The sequence below is a fragment of the Falco rusticolus genome, chromosome Z (genome assembly GCF_015220075.1).
Source record: "Falco rusticolus isolate bFalRus1 chromosome Z, bFalRus1.pri, whole genome shotgun sequence".
Classification (NCBI taxonomy): domain Eukaryota; kingdom Metazoa; phylum Chordata; class Aves; order Falconiformes; family Falconidae; genus Falco; species Falco rusticolus.
In genome coordinates, this window is record NC_051210.1 from 7,350,028 (window position 1) to 7,364,979 (window position 14,952).

Sequence of the window (14,952 nt, forward strand, 5' to 3'; positions counted from 1 at the left end):
CTTATGTTCTTGTCCTATCTGCTCTGCAGTGCTCCAGCAGTGCAAAGCAACAGGAAACCCAGCAGACCTGCCAGGCGAAGAGTCCCCCACCAGCGGTAATCCCTGGTGGCAGAAAGCCAGCCCTATGGGCATCAGGACTCCTGGGATGAGGGGAATGGGGACCCAAGACCCAACGAAGAGCTGCAGATCAGCTGTGCTACTGACAAAAGCCAGTCCAAAAATACACACATGAGTTCCTTGGTGCCCACGGTGTCACCACCAGCAGCAGCTAACGCAGCAGCACACGGCTCTTCACGGCTGAGCAGCCCTCGTCTCCAGGGACAGCCACACTTCTGCTGAAAGCCACAAATTACTCTTTTTATAAGCCAAATTTAAAATAACGTAAGTATCAAGAGGACATAATTACTCACTGAAGCATCAAGGCTCAGCTCTTCACATCTCTTAATTAGCTGCTACTAAAAATATAAGTTCCTCATGTCTGCATGACATTCAATAGCCCTTAATTCAAGATATTAAAGGAGGCCCAATTACAACAAAAAAATCAGATCACTGAACTAAAGGCACCGCTATTGACAATGGCAACATATGTTCTCTAGCATGTAATCTTGGTACTACAAGTAACAGTGATCCTAAAATTTGAATTAGGCACAATAAATTCGTTTTACAAAAAGTTAAATTGGTGAGATGAAAAACCATCACGGGAGCCTCAGTCAAGAAGCACGAACCAACAACTAGAATATTCATACATCAAAAATTAAAATAATGACATTGCTAATTTCAGAATGCGGTATTATTTTATTTTTTTGTGGACTAACTTTACAGCTCAGTTAAATGATGCTGAGATTACAGCACTATTTAAAACAAAAAAGGAACCTTCCAAGTGTATGGCTCTTAATTGTTTGAGCCTAATGCAACTTTTGATTGAGAGAACACTGCAGGACAGAGAGCTTTTTGCCTTTGGAAAGATACAGGTGGCTAAAGAAACCTCAGAAATGGGCAATTAGATTTTAGCCTTTATTTGAAGTACTAATGGAAAAGGACAGTGAGTAATTTTCTATAACATCTATTTCTTACCTGTCTTCACTGCTTATACCTTTCCAGCCAATTTCAGTAATTACTAAATCAGCAATTAAACATAAAAAGGTCATAGTGGCATGTTAAAAGAACAAAAAAATTAAAAAGTTTTACAAAAGATGTTTTCTTGTTTTATTTTCCTACTAAGAATTCTGATTTTATTAGGCTGTAAAAAGAGAAGCAGTTAAGTATAGAAGGCAGAAAGCATTAAGACAGACTGTCAGAAAAATCTCTTACATTCACTGATTATTCCAAAAGTACAAATTGAATTACAGTTGTAATGAAAACATGAAGTCTCCATAGCTCATTTATTCTGTATAGAAACCTGTATCATTTCTTCAGAAATAAGCTTACCTTGTAAATTATACTGCTAATCCATCAAATTCACATGGTAGAGTAGGTACAGTTTTATATTCATTAGGGATTCACTTATAAAACTGACAATCTGGCACAGTTTGTACTCAGCATAACAGGACAAGTTAGAATAGAAATTGAATCATAAAGACAAGTTCAAGTCGGTGAAGATAAAGAATAGTGACAGCACAGCAATAAAAGGACACTCAATTTTTTCAGTATCTGGCTTTTAATTCACCAAAATCATCTCTTTTGTTCCAGCACTGGGATCTTCAGGATTAGACACTAAAATGAAACTTAAAATGCTTCTTCCATAAATATTTAAATGACTATGGTCACAATTTTTGAGTGCTTGGATTCAAGTAGAAATTTCAGCATTCCTAGACAGAGTCCCTGGGTACCTTGCTTCAAGACTCACCAAAGTACAAAAGCAAGGCCAAAAGGAAAGTTGTTCGGTTATAGGCATAGAGCAGGGCAGAAAACAGAAGCAATACTGCAATGTTGGATACATGGATGCTTTTGGAAATGTAACTGACAGCCCAGAACTGAACTTCTTTTTCAGCCGAACACCTCGGCAAACAGACTAGTTTGCCTGGACAGGAAATTCTCCCTCAGCCAGCAGAGATGAGGCTGTGGAGATGGATTTTGTGTGCTGTTCACAGGAGAAAGTTTCAAAATGTTGTTTGGGCCTGAACTGTTTTTTGAGCCCCTATGTACAGAATTACCTGTCTGTTCAAAAAGATCACATGGGAAGGTCCTGCATTACCTTTATGGATTCAGCTACACCTTCCACCTTATGTGTTTGACAGTTGTTTTGTCCTCCTTTTTTTTCAAAAAAAAAAAAAAAAAAAAAAAAAGCCTGACTTCAGGAAGTGTAAGCTACCTTTCAAACAGAAAGTGATGTGTAAGGGAACCCTAATTCATTTCTCCCTCATTCCCTCACTCTCTCCAAAATTTAGTACGTCTAACGTCTCTACAAACTCAACACAGATTCACCACCTGGAAAGAGAACATAAAACCAACAAGAACAATATTGTGGACAGGAAGAAAACACAGCACTATTACATCTGTGAAATAATCATAACTAATGAACTATGTGCATCTTCAATATTCTGTAAGTAAGTAATCTCACATGCCTGAAGAAGATGTATTTGTTCAGAAAAGCCTTCCTCCTATTGTCAGCTTTCTCCTATTAACTCAAAAACTTCATTTGCGATGTCTGAATATATACATTCTTCCACTGATGTGATGCAAAACACTCAAAAGTTCAATGAACCACACTACACAGGAGACATATTCGGGACCGTTTATTCAACTGAAACATGACCTAAAGCTTCCTTCACAAGATCACTGACCAAGGAAAACTAAGAAAACAAGTACTCTCAAACACATGCACAAACAAACCAAAACAAAAAGCACTCATTTAGAGGATATTTGTATCTGCTGCCATCCCCCAGAAGCAAGCATCGGCTTGTCATTTCCTTGGTTCCTTGTTAGTAGTTCAGGAACTGCTTAGAGAGAAGAGATTTTTGAGCTGTTCCTAAGAAAAGAAAGCTCCTCAAAATTATTTATTTATCAAGGTCTCAGTTTCAAAGGGACACAGAATACATTAACCCCTGTGGTGGCTGCAATTGCTTTTATTCCTCTCTTGGTCAAGGTTTTCACCATGGCACATCATCTGAATTCCTCATCACCTTTTTGGACCTCCCTACTCCCCAAGACAGTCTAGAAGCTTTCCTGCTTTATTTTTCTGGCTTCATTTTTCCACCAGAAAACAGACACATCCAACCACACAAAACACAGCCTCAACTATAAGAATATTCAAACCTGAGTATCAGCTGCTCAGCTGATTCTTTTCCTTTTAAGTAAACATAGGCAATTGCTTATACTTATTTTCCATATGAACTCCCTCCATCTTAATTATGTACTCTTCCTATCATCTGGTTCTGATTAAACTGAAAATCTTGCTAAGATTTTCAAGACTGACCTATAAAGGCAGAGTGAAATAGTCACACTTATACATAGACCTCAGGAAACTGCTCTGATTTTCAAATATTTCTTTCCCACTGTATTTCCAGAGATGCCTTAAAGGTGTTCCTCCCTAGGACCATCTATCTAATAGAGTCTTCCTCAACAGCAGCCACACAACACAATTGTTTAATAATTTTTTTATTATTTTGTTATTAAAATATTTTTATTATTTTGTTATTAAAATTAAAAAAACCGAGATTAAAAAATACCCTTTATTGCATTAAACCATTTCTTTCATTAACATTAAGTGAAAGAGCTCAGAAAAGCCACTGGCTTTCAGTATGGATGCTCTGCCTGGCATTATTCATTACTGTCAACTTAGCTTTAGCACAAGACACTTAACCTTGAACAGTGCTGTACAAAACATGCATAAAAATGCACCTAATATAGAGATGGATAACTAACTCAAGACCAAATTCTCAAACTCATCATATTGAGGTCCTGAAATTTTTTCTCATTTATTTCTCACATATGAAGAAGGCTGATGTAGCAAATACGTTAATCCTCAGATGCACAGAGTATGCAAACAAGCAGAACCCTGTGTGATACAGTAAAAAAAATACTTCTCTGAAAAAGTGATTGAGTGGTTTATATGAACATTATGGAAGATGATTTGAGGAGCAGTATAATGTACTGTGGCAGGAATCGTGACCTCAACAATGCACTTCAAGTGTATCTTCCAGTAGGGAAAACAAGAACCCAGTTCGCTCTTCCCTCTTTCCAAACTGGCAACATGAGGAAAAGGAGAGACATGTAGTGGTGCAGTACACCTGGTAAAGCAGCAGGACACATGATGCATGACCAGCCTTCCACCCCCACACCAAAAAAAACCTGGCTCAGGAGCATACTTGCATCCTAAGCTTTTTCAGAAAAATCAGAGAAGTCATGACAGCTATTTTTAGTAATTGGGAGCAAAATGAAATTTGGAGTAAATTAGTAGTAAAAATAAATAGAAAGGTGAGGAAATTAAATAGGAGCATGATTTTATTTTAAGAAAATAAGAAAGGTTCCCCGATAGGACATCTTTCTAAAATGTTTTCTAATAAACCACTCATGGCAAATGAAAGTATTTAGAAAATAGTTTCCATTATATCTTTGAGTGTAGCTTTTCAGACAGCTTCTCCAGAACAGATTCCTATAAGAAACATGTAAATAGCTGTAAAGTTTTTTAACCATTTAGAAGGCATAAAAGAGATTAGACAGGAGACTAATCTCCATCAGCAGAGGAGCCAAATCCATGTAGTAATGTATGCTCTGCTGCTTCGCTGTGCTGCTCTGCAGCACTTTCACCACAACTTGGCAGAGAAAGAATATTCCCTAAATTACACAATATCTAAAAGCAACAATATAATAAAAGCAGAAAAACAGCTTTTGCAGAAGTATATGAATTAATATTGTTCCATCCCTTAGCATGACCTGGAAAATTTGATGGAAGAGCTGCAACTGTAAGAGGAAGGGTCACTGGTCTCAAAGCAGCATGATGTTTTAGCAAAAGAGAATAACAGCTCAAGGGACAACTACAGACAGATGCCTTCTTATCCCTATGTTCCCACTGTTTAACCGTTCAGTCCTTGCAGAAGTATCCTCTGGATAGCTTCTGGATTCAAAAGTATATTCTGGATGGAAGCTCTGTCCTAGAAAAGGGATTAACATCGCATTTATTTTCCAGGTAGCTATGAATAAATCCTACACAACCATGTTCTGCCATGTTTCGTACTTTGTAATGGCATGTCTGACTCGTGAATCTCACTTATTCTATTTATTTCTAATTTATTCTACTCTAAATTAATTTCATAGCTGATGTGAAAGATGATGTTACTAGAAGAAAACAAATCATAATAATAATACAGTCATTTCAGATTAATACAGATCGACAAAGGCTCGGTCTGACCGACTGGGTCAGAGGAGGAGGGGCAGTCACCCAAAACCACCCGCTGAAGTTCCTGGGTGAACAAAAGCAGAAAGCAGTCCTCCCAGGCTGCCTGCTGTGCCAAAGGTGTTGCATGGCAGGGCAGCACACACCCCACAGTCTGATCATCATCACCAGGGAAGCAGGTGGCCCTGAACACGATCAAAAGACTGATCAAGTTTTCAGTACTGCCAGACACACCCCCCAAAATACATACCGTCATCTCACTTTATAGTTTTCATATGTGATGACTACTTTTGCCAAAATAAATTAATCTGTTCCCCCATCCCCTTAATATTTCTTGCAAAATACTACACCTTTTATTCAATCACTCAGAAACAAGTTGCTTGTTTTGATGTTGAATTCTTTCATGTCTTTTTGAAAAGATGCTAGAACTTCAAAGTGCTAATTTCCTATTTAAGTTTTGAAGGCTCCATATGCTTCCATGTACAACCAAGTAATTCATCTGCAGCTGTTTAAGCAGCAAATTTGTCAGTGACTAAACACTGAGACCAGTTTATATCGTATACAACTTTCTTGTTTATAATCCAATATGTTCAATTACCATCCAGACCAACTTAAGGCCCACATTTATGTTCCACAGAAACTATTCACTTGAATACTCTCCTTGATATTAGACATAGAAAACAGCAGATTCAATCCCCTCTCTTTTTTTTTTTTATAGTAAACATTTTGCCTACATTTGGTAATTTCTTAAGATAAAAGGATAGACATACACTCTGGTTTGATACTGCAAACATCACTCCAAGCAAATGAATAATTTTAGTTAAAGAAGCACTCTCCTTAGCACTTCAAGATGCAATACTGTGCTTTAACACACGAGAAAATGGAAACACTAGCAAAATTGCAACACTCTGGTCTCCTTCTAAGCAGTTCTGGAGACAACTGAAATCTTTTGGAAAATAAAGAATCCCAGGAATTAAGGAAGACAAGCACATAAAGCACTGTCTGAATTGCTACAGGTTTGATGAGAAGATGGATGTAACAGCTAAATATATTTACGCTACAAGAAGCAAGCTATAACTTAGCGAAAATAATACTTCAAATTCATATAATAGCTAAATTATTAATGTAAACCATAATCTAATACTCACAATCTAAATTATGCAGAGAAACACAGAACTTAGAAAACAGAGAAAAAAAGAGTCTCTTTCTAAGGAACCTAGACATTTAATGTTACACAACAGGAGAATAATGCAGGAAAGACTTTGTCAGTTACAGTAATTCAGAGTTGTAACAGGGAATTTGGCATTTTGCCTGGGAAAACAAGTAAAGGGTTGAGCTGAACAGCACTCAAGTAGTCAACCAACTTAGGAGACTACTGGGTCCTTTTGATAAAGTAGAATGCACAGTTCAAATCTCCTAGGATTACACTATAAATTACCACCATGGATCTATGTAACAGTCCTGAAACATGACTATCTAAACCAGATTTCTGCAGTTGCCTTTATGAGTTTCTGGACCACTTCATTTACTTGTGACATTCTTTAATCATGGCAAAGCATCTTCTAATATCATGGAGCTTTAACAGATAAAATGCAACACAACTGAGACGCGAACATCTTCCTTAATTTGCAATGAAAGCAAGCCCTCCTATTTTAAAGGAATAAGCCTTTGAATTGGTAATAAAAACTTTCCATTCATGCCATTGGATGTACTAGTAAGAAGATGCAATAAAACAATAGCTTAGCATTACCAAGAGCATGAAAAAAATACATCATTCATTGTATAATACTAACAGATTAAATAAAGAATTTGGCAGGAAAGTTACCTGAAGGCATTATGCTAGAAAAAGACAGCAGCAGGTAAATGTATATTGATAGATATTCCTGTCAAAATTATGGAGTTCCTAAGAACACTGGTATGGTAACTTAATCTCTCAAAAGCAACGAATAGCCAAAACAAAATGCTTGTTCAAATTTATGCTTTAAATTTACCTCCTGATGAGTATTATCCAACAGGCACTCAGTAACTAATTTCTTACTACCTTATTTTATTGTCACAGAAATCCTGTGAGGAGTTAAGGTATCCATGTTTTAGATGGACTTTCTCTGGAACAATGAACCCAGTGGCACTGGTGCAAATCAAAGTCCAGGCATTCCAAGTTCAGCACATGGAAAAAATGTGGAACACCTTCTAAGAACACTGCAAGAAAGTAATTCTCCATGTCAGCATATAACTACTTTGACCTTGTCCGTTGCTGTCTTCTTGACCTCCTTTTCTCATTTGCTTCCCTATCTCCATATTTTTTCAACAGATAAAGGAAAGGATTTACAGAAAATCATCAATCATAGCACCCCCTTCTCATTTCAGACTACTTAGTGTGTCTTTAGTTGTGTGGCATGATATCACAAGAAGCAAAAAATAAAAAGCATATGATGTTGTATCTAAAGATAGTATAACTCATCTTTGAATGCTTGACTGAAATTATTAATGTGGTTTAGTTTTTTAAATATTACAAAAACTAACCGTACAGTTGCATAACATGCCATATTTTATCACATTGTCATCTTCAAGCACAATTACTAGCTAACAAAATATTTCTGATATATGTATTTAAGTATTTTATTAGATGTATATATAAAACATAAGTAAAAAATAAAAAAAAAAGATGGACTTACTAAAATTGATACTTCTAGTATGTGGTCATAAATGTTTTATTTTCAACAAGTAGGTTTTCAACTTCACAGATAATACTTGATGCTTATAGGGTAATCCATTCCAACTACCACACAAAATAACTAATTAATTCAGACAGTAATGGTGAGACAGGAAGAATGCCAGTAACACTGCAGAATCTCATTGTTACAAAGTAATTTTTGACAGCTCTTAGAATATGCTGCAAAACCTGTGCTATCAAAGGTCATGTTCAAAGCACAGCACTCTGTTACTTTGCTTTCTACAAATGAGGCCACTCCTGACATAAATCATGCTTATATTTGATCTGTGTGGAGAGAATCAGGAGTCTTCAGCCGTGCCCCTCTCAGCATGACTCCAAAAGGGCTACAAGATAGAAAAGTGATAATCAACAAACAACAACAGGTGAATACTCTTCCAGAAAGTAATTAATAAATACATAAGTAAACAAAGAGTATATGACAGACGATACTATTTGCTCAAGCAAATCTGTGTAGGGTGCTCAGCTGCTCAGCTTAAGCTGAACACCTGCCATGTCTTGGGGTTTTGAGCATATGGATTCTGGTAGGCTGAATCATTCAAGCAGCCTATTGAATGCTGAAACAACTGCCCCATTCCCGTAGAGACAAGAGAAAACCATTATGTAGCAGGGAAGCTCTGGTAAGAAGTTGTAAGTGCGACGGCCTTCAAAACTCACTGCTCAACAACTTGCAATCACTGCCGTACAAAAGCCTCAGCTGCCACAGCTTTAATTTCCCATTTTGTAAGTAAGCTAGCCAACTTTCTCCTTCCCAAATAAACTGGTCTGAATCTTGAATCAATTTTTTATATTTTAACCACATCACAAAGGCTGATCAGAATGAAAAATGGTTGTGAATGTCTCTCCAGGGATGAATATTTTCCTGTGAAGCGGTGTCTCTGTTTATGGGCTGGAAGGAAGATGGTAGCTCACCCAGTGGACTAACACGTAATAGGTGCTGTTAGGGAAAAAAATGTCCAAAGCCACCAAAGTGGTGAAGTCTTCCTTCACCACTTAAGAGGTTTCAGAGGCTGCTTAAACATGACAGGGAGGGAGAAAGAAGGCTTGACATTTTGTTTGTTGTAAAGGGAGGTTTGGGATAGTCCCTACTTTCCCTAAAGGTGACTGATGATTTACTACTACCACACCATGATCTCAAAACAGGGTAACTGCTCTCCTACAGGTTTAACACTTTTCTTCCTGTTCCTCCATCCATGCCCTCAGCGTTTCCACCATTTTTTATCTCATGTGCTGATAACCTCCTTCAGACTCTATTTCTACTTTCTTATATAAAATGCTAAATCACAGCCTTTGGTTACTCTTAATACTTTCTAGAGGAACACTGCGGAAAGACTGGGTCTTCCAGTCTTGCAAAAGTATGTAAGAACATTAAAAAGCTCTGTTGTCTTAACCTTCTTCCTGGTGGGAAATAGTGCATTTCATGTTAATGTTCCTCTCTCAGATCTCAGTTGAGAGTCTGGCAGCAGATTCTGAAAAAGGGTGGATGACCCATCATCCAGATACACAAGAAAAATGGAGACACACACCTCTACAAAAATCCAGCAAAAAAAAAAGGGGGGGGGGGGGGGGGGGCGAGGGGACAGGGGGGACGGGACACGGACAGACGGACAAAGAAATCAAACAAAAACCCAGGTAGAGTTTATGAACTACACCTGTCTACAGCAGCTCAGGAAACTGGGCACCAAGCTTCACGTCACGGCTCAGCAGTCTGTCTCTCTCACTTGGTTTGTACTACCTGAAAGTTGGAGCAGAGATTTTTCCAGGCATGTTTCTGTCAATACTCATGCAGTTTTTTCCAATAGGAAGTATGTTCTGCAATATTTTCCCCTCCTCCTTCCCTCTGTCCCCACCCCCTGGACTTTTCCAGTCCTCAGTAGCATGGACAAGAGCTACAACCAAGTTTTTCATTTCTGTAGATTGCTGTAGACCCCAAGGCAGCTACTGATTTACTAATTTACTGCTGAAGCAAAATTTGTTTTGGAAAGAAAAGATTTGGGCACATAAAGTTCAATGCTTCTAGACAAAAGACTTCAAAATATTGGCAACAAGAAAAAATGCGAACTAAACAAACTTTTGCCAGGCTTTTTTTCACAACATGAAATTTCATTTCCTGAACTGGTCTGGGGTCACCTCTGTACACAGGGCCCAAGATTCATCTTAAGTAGGTAAGTGTGCTTTTTCCACCTCTGTTCATAGGTTTAACACAAGCCCCATTCCTGCTCAGGAAATTCCTAAGTTCTATGAGAATCTCTTGATGACATATGCACACTGGTACCAGAAACAGCTATAGTAACTGTAATTGAAAAAACACAGGTATGTGCACAGAACTTAAGTAGGCTGAAGCAAACCGCAAATAATGCATGTTTTATTTACACACTTCTAGCAGTATGGTCAATTGCTCTCTTCAGTTATTTTCTTTAATGACAGCTGAGCTTCTTGGATAACAACTCGATCTCAGTTGAAGGCGAGCTAAATAATAAAACTTAGTAGTAGAGAAGATAGCAGATTTCGGACAGTTAAAAAATTAAATTATTTGTTAAATGTTACTTTAAATCACCACCCTCTCAAAAACCACAGATTGTTACACTTTTCATATTCTGAACAAACTTTGTTTTTTCTTACCAAACCTCAGCTCCTTACTAGTTCTCAGTAAATTCAAGAAGCTTCTTTCATGGAATGTGCCGATTTTGTAACCTCTGTGTTAAGTAAAATGTCAACCAGCACCTGAAAAGGAGACCGTCATATTTCTTTCTTTTCCCCCTGTATCTTGGACTAGACCTAGGTAGCTACTAAGTCCTTACACTGAGTACGCAGTGGGAGAACCAAGCACTGCAGGAAGTGCATTGCAATTTTCAAGACAAGAGCAAATTGTTCACTGAACCTAAAATTTATCTGTTAATCCAGTTCTGACCTCCCTCAAAACAAGCTCTTTTCAGAAACCAGTTCTGTATTTCCAACCACACACTGTTAGCTTCCTTATAAGAGCTCTTTAACCAATCTCAGGCAAAACTGCTGCCTCACTGGCTCACCAGAAAAACGGTTTGCTCCTCATTTATATCATACTGCTGCAGCTGCGTGCACACACCCTGCAGCCACTGCTCCTGCTGGCAGGAATACACACACGTTGGTAGTCTGGGGACAACTGAATACCAGTGATGCATTATGCTGGATGCGCTCCCTACATGGCATTAGGAATGATTTAGCAAACGTAAAACATTTCTTCCAAGTACTGCAACTGAATGCCATTCCACACAGAATGGAAGTTTCCTTACAAGGGAAGCTCCTGTATGCATACAGAAGAACTTTCAGTTAATTCACCTTCAGATCTTCTTCAAGTACTTTGCCTACATCGATACACAAAAATTCAAAAAAAGCAGTAACATTCATTCAATCTTGATTCCCCTTTGAACAATGAGTTTAATACTTAATGAAAGAATACAGTATCTGAAAATAAAAACTTTCTATACATTTATACACTCTAGCTCATCTATAAAATGTCTTAATTCCTAGGGCACTAGTAAAGCCCATTAGCAAAACTAGTGATAATATTCTGTGAAAAACAGTAAGATAAAACTAAAAATCTACAAGCTCTTCATATTGCATTACAAGCAACATTACCACAATTAAAACACAACCTCCACAGTGCATTACATTAGCTGTTTGCTGAAGTGACTGGAACTAGTATTTAAGCTAAAATGTTTTCTGCATTTCAATTACAAAACACTGCATAAAGGCCAGCAACACTACCTAAACTTCACCAGTACCAGATGCAAACCACTGTGCTTCAAGCAATGCACATAGCAGTCAGCCCTGCTGAAATGTATGCATTATTTTGAGGTAAGGACACAGCAAGCCAAGAAGCATGCAGAACCTCTCTGCAGCGAAGATGATTACAGCCAGATTTAGACACTCTAGGGCAGCAGACAGGGACTGGATTGGAGCCTTCCGTGCACAGGAACAACAGCTGGAGAGTCATCTTCGTCCCACAGCTCACACTGCAGCAAGGCTCTGCTCCTAAGAGGCTCACAGATTTCTCTCGCTCTAATTATTCATTCCCAAAGACCAAGTGGAAGCAGACTGAGTGTGAGTTGTCTATGCTAAGTTTAGGAACTTAGATCCACCAAGTGCATACCCTCCAGTATGCCTTTTATGTCCCCCAAAGAAACTGTCACAAATCTTTTTTGTGCTTCCAAGCAGGAAAGCCAGCACATGAACATAAACAGAATCCACAATCATTAAAAAGACAAGAATGGCTATTGGAAAGAAGTAACTGAGTGAACAGGGAGGAGAATCTGCATGAAAGCAACTGTAAAAGAAGAAAACAAAATTAATTTTGATTCACTACAGCAATTTTTATTGTTCTCTAGCAGTCTGTGGAATGTGCAGCCCCAAACCAGTTCATGTCTAATTTCCACAATATAAGGTGAAACGTAAGCACCTCTGACTGAGATTTCACATAAACTGACAGCTAAGTGAGAATCTGTCTTGTAGTCTATGCTAGTGAGGGAGGGCAACTGCTTACCCCTTTCTCATGGATTTAAGCAGCTCATCCTGTCAAGATCCAGGATCCATGGCTCTAGAAATCTCTCCACATGGATGCTCCTGGCTCCCTGCAGCTGAAGGGAAAGGGGCCTCTCTTTCTCCCTGCAGCACCTTCTCAGATGAAGTTACTCGCCTGAGTAGCCACAGATTCTGACTTAAACGATTTCTATGTTTGAGAAAACTGAAGCTATAATTTCCATCTCAAAGGGAGCTACAAACCATCAGTCTAATAAGCAAGTTAATTAGAAACACCAGATTTACATGTTTGGACCAAGCACAGCAAAGACAGAATCACAAAAACATGTTTAAGTTTGAAAAGACCTTTAAGGTCAAGTCCAACTGTTAACTCAGCACTGCCAAACCCGCCACTTGAGTCCATGTCCCTAAGCGCCACATCTAGAGGTCTTTTATACACCTCCAGGGACGGTGACTCCAGCTCCTCCCCGGGCAGCCTGTTCCAGGGCCTGACCACCCCTGCAGGGAAGACGTTTCCCCGCTACCCGAGCTAACCCCCCCGTGCAGCTTGGGGCCGTTTCCTCTCGCCCTGTCACTTGTTCTCCGGGAGCAGCGCCCGACCCCCGCTGCCCGCAGCCCCTGCCAGGCAGCTGTAGGGAGCGACCAGGCCCCCCCTGAGCCCCCTCCTGCCCAGGCTGCCCCCCCCAGCCCCCCAGCCGCCCCCCCAGGCCTGGTGCCCCAGCCCCTGCCCCAGCCCCCTGCCCGTCCCTGGACACGCTCCAGCCCCTCCGCGTCCCTCCTGCAGCGAGGGGCCCAGCCCTGAGCCCAGGGCCCGAGGGGCGGCCGCACCAGTGCCCCGCGCAGGGGGACGGGCACTGCCTGGCCCTGCTGGCCACGCTGCTGCTGACACCGGCCGGGGCGCTGCTGGCCGCCTTGGCCACCTGGGCACGCCGGGGGCTCACGCCCAGCCGGCTGCTGCCCAGCCCCCCCAGGCCCTTTTCCCCCGGCCCTTCCCAGCCCCCTGGCCCAGGCCTGCAGCGCTGCCTGGGGCTGCTGTGACCCAGGGGCAGGGCCCGGCACTCGGCCTCCTCGGGCCTCCTACCGGGGGCCTCGGCCCCTGGGCCCGGCCTGCCCAGCCCCCCCTGCAGAGCCCCCTGCCCCCCGCAGGGCAGCACGGCCCCCCAACTTGAATTTGTAGAAATAATGTAGGCAACTGTACCATTTTTTCTTCTCCCGACCCCCCACCCATTAGCCTCTTCATTTGAGAAAACTCTTGCTTTCCTAGGCAAGAGGTAACCAACAATTGATGATGAATGTGCAGCATTTTCATTTTAAACTCGTGACTGAGAAGTCTCAGATGCTGAAAATTTTTCCTCAATTACAGCAAACGGCAACTGATAGAAATGAAAACAGAAACTGCTTCCTTACCAAAACCGTCAAATAAATCTTGGTCCTAACTAGCTTATTTCAAAATTTTAATTTAGCAAAACACAGTCAATTAATGACTTTGCTGTATTCTAACGTTACAATATTTTTGAGATAATAAATAATACTGTATCTCAGGAAACAATGTCAGTTGAAATTCTCAAGTTAGCTTTTACAAAAATCAAGACATTTATTTTATTAATAATTGTAACTTAAAAACATGCTTCCACAATTATTTGGCACCTCTTAGAATAAAACATTTGAGAGCAATAATTCACAGTGGTATAAAAATCATGCAGTCTAAAGAAAATATAAGAAATTAGTGTGAAGTTTTGCCTAATGAAGTAAAACCAGAGCTCAAAAACATAATTCTTGACTGTGTCCTTTGATGATGAAGACACACAACAGATACACTGAGGAATTACCCATCTCATAGCTTTGAATTTCTAGTAACCCTAGAACTAACACATTAAACCCTGAAACATCTTATTTTGGTGGTCCCTAGAAGCCGGTGTATATTTTTAACATTCATAATGTGCCTTACTGGTTCTCCTGTTCTCAGGGCTTTAATGGAGGTCTGCTGGCAGTAATTGCTGCTCTCCTGCCTCTCAGCTAATTACATTCTTACACCCAAGCGGCATTTGGAAAGGTGTGATCTCCTACAACACAACTTTGTTGCCAAGTAGAAAACATACCTTTGAAATAACTTTTTTGGTGCTGGTTGATGGAACAACCCCTTTAATCAGGCTGATTTCTACTCTTTCAGGACTTAAGAAGGTTCCTCTTTAGTATGCCCTGCTCTCTGCACCTGTTACATGGTGTATTAACTTTGTTTTCTGCAAACTCCTGACCAGAAAAAAAGCCTAAAATAGCACTGGGAATTTCTGAACAAAACACTCAAATTTAAAAAATCATACTCCGTGGGAGTACCAACAGCGTCAGGAACTTACTCCTGCATGCCTCA

The 14,952-nt window shown here is 40.0% G+C and overlaps 1 protein-coding gene across 3 annotated transcripts in view; it reads right to left on the reverse strand.

Moving 5' to 3' along the window:
- The window catches only part of MCTP1 (multiple C2 and transmembrane domain containing 1), a 276,103-nt gene that overhangs the window by 213,588 nt on the left and 47,563 nt on the right, over positions 1 to 14,952 (reverse strand). The window lies entirely within an intron of this gene.